This window comes from Camellia sinensis, chromosome 8 (genome assembly GCF_055761805.1).
Source record: "Camellia sinensis isolate YWXY chromosome 8, ASM5576180v1, whole genome shotgun sequence".
Taxonomy (NCBI): domain Eukaryota; kingdom Viridiplantae; phylum Streptophyta; class Magnoliopsida; order Ericales; family Theaceae; genus Camellia; species Camellia sinensis.
Window position 1 is genome coordinate 177,329,383 of NC_138968.1, and position 2,992 is coordinate 177,332,374.

Consider the following 2,992-nt stretch of genomic DNA (forward strand, 5'->3'; position numbering starts at 1 on the left):
AAATTTGGTAAAAACAATAAATAAATATCTAAAAGATTTATCAATTTTACATAATTTTATTTTTAATGGATATAAATAATTTTAAAAAAATCAAAATTATTTGTTTGACATTTATTTTTGTCAAATTAGTTTATATTTTATCAAATTGATGATTTTACCCTTGAAAAATCTAATGATATCTTCAATTGTCCTTATTTAGAACAAGATTCAAAATTCATGATCAAATATGTCACAATTGAAAAGTCAGGGACCAAAATGACACAAGTCCCAAACTATAGGGATTATTAGTGTAATTCACTCTTTTTTCAATAATATAATTATTGCTCTTTAAAAATATTAAAATTTTAAAATTATCTTTTTGAGAATATATTTTTTTGAGAATATCAATTATCATAATTGTATTTTTTTTATTGTTAATAAATTTTAAAAAAAGATAAAATAAAAAAAAAGAAATCTATATTATTTTAGTCTTCTTTTTTTTAAAAAAAAAAAAGATTAATAGTTTGAGATAACAAAAAATAAAATAAAAGACTAAGATGGAGTGGAATAAATCAAAGAATTCAAACGAAGTCAGTGTGAAATATTGACGTTAAAATCAGCAAACAACTTTCTCTTGCCATTGATTCAAACAAAAAAAGAAAAAGAAAATAAAAATAAATTAGTGATTTGTCTTTCAAAACATGAAAAACATGTTTGGCTAAAAAATTTTAGAAAAAAAAATTAAAATTATTTTTCTCTCTACTACATATCAATTATTTTTTTCTCTCTCTCCTTCTCAATTATTTTTTTTTCTTACAACTATTTATTCAACTATAAAAAAAATATCAAATCATCCCAAATTCTAAAACTATAAAATTATTTTCAAAATATATTACTAAATAATTTTTAAAATTTTCTCCAAAACATTATTTTTGAAATAATATTTAAAACACAAACAAGGTCTTTCTCTTTCCATTAAGCGCCTGAATTAGGGGTGCAACTCAGGCAGGCTCAACCCAACCCCAGCTCGAGTTTTTTTAAGACTTGGACAACAATATCTTGTAATCTGGACGGGCCTGGGCAGATTTTTGATACTCGAATTGTAATTCGGGCCGGGCCTGGGCAAAATTAATGGCCAACTTGAGCAACCCAAACCCGAATTGAATTTAACATATTATATAAATTATAAAATATATAAAAAATAAATTAAAGAGCTATCCTTAATTGGTAGTTTTTATACGTACTAGTGTTTGTAGTTGTTTGATTTATGCACCAGATTTGAAATCTATCCTGAATCTATGCACCATGGTTTCATCTGCGCCACTAATTCTTGCTGCCACAGGTCGGTGGCTGTCGTCCAGTGCTGGGTTTCGATCTGTCATGTTGGTTGGAAATGAATTTTTTTTTTTTTTTTGAGCCAACGGAGGTTGTTGATTTGGGTCTGTTGATCTTTGTTTGGATTTTTTGTGTGTGATGATTTTGTTTTATGTTTTTGGTTTTGCCAAAGATGCTTAAGATCTTACTTTGTGTTCTTAGATTTTATTTTTAGTTTTTAATATATGCCTTCAATTTTTGTGTATTTGTTTATATCTTTGTTGTTTGTGTTTGGGTTTATGTTTATTTTATTTGATGCTGCAAACAACATCCCGTTGTCAATCTCAATCTCTATCTCTTTCTTTTATAACTAAGCAATACTCAGGTTATTTTGTGGAAGTAGATTGCTGGACTTGTGAATTTTGGACAATTCGGGCAATTCGGGCTAACTCGAATTCAAAATATAAAGCTTGGTCCGGGCTTGGGCAGAAATGCTCGGGTTGATGGTCGGGCTTGGGCGGGCTTGGGCTCTACCAAATACAATTCGGGCTGGGCTTGGGCAAACCCCCAACCCGACCGAACCCGCCCGAGTTGCACCCCTATCCTCAATCACCTGGACAACATCTCCTTCAATTTCTATTTACCAACAATTTAAAAAAAAGCTTTTTTTTTCTTTTCAATTTCTCAGTTTCACGAAGAAAATGTTCTGAATTCAAAATTATGAAAGGTTTCAATTTGTGAAATTTCTTGATTTTTGTGTGAGAATCTTTTTTGTTTTAAAAAGTTGTAAAAATAGATATACGGTGGTGCTACATGCACCAATTAGTGTACACACTAGTGTACTAACTAGTGTTATGATATTATTATTGACCACATTTATTATACAAGTTACAAATACCCAAAACCATACAAATGATGCCACATCATCTGTTAGTACACTAGTGTGTACATTAATTGGTACTATAGCATTATTCATAGACGTATGTTTTTTTTTTTTTTAAATCAGAGGTAAGGATATCGATTAATCATAAAAACAAAGCTTGACGCAAAGGATCAGGGGGATTACAAAACCAGTCAGAAGGCAAAAGGCCCTTAAGGAACTGTCTAGCAGTCCAATGGACAGCAACATTAGCCTCTCTAGGAGTCCAAAAAAAAGAGAAATTGTTTCTACAGGCCAAAGTCCGAATGTCAACAAAGATAGAAGAGCACTCTCACGGAGGAACCTTTTCAGAGATACAAATGTGGATCACTATCTTGTTGTTGCCCACAATCTCAACTTGGGAGAGGTTGAGGGATCAAACCATAAGGCAAGCCCATCTAACAGCCATAGCTTTCGCTTGCATAACAGAGCCCACCACTTCCATACGGACTCTCCCATGCGTGAGAAAGCCCGGCCAATCCCGAAATAAAATCGCCAGAGCAGCTCTGGACGACCCTGGAAGGATGGCCACATCACAATTGGCTTTAAGTCTCCCACGAGAAGGCGGATTCCATACGTTGGACAATTTTCACTGTATTTAAATAATTAATTCTGTTTTGTACTTAACAACAACCAGAATATAGAAGAAATAAAGAAAATGAGAGAATTTGTTTGATTACAAAAATTAAACTAGAAATAAAAATAAATAAATAAAAACAGATTTTATTTTGTTACAAAAACAAAATTAAAATCTGATTTAAATAAACAAATAAAACAGAA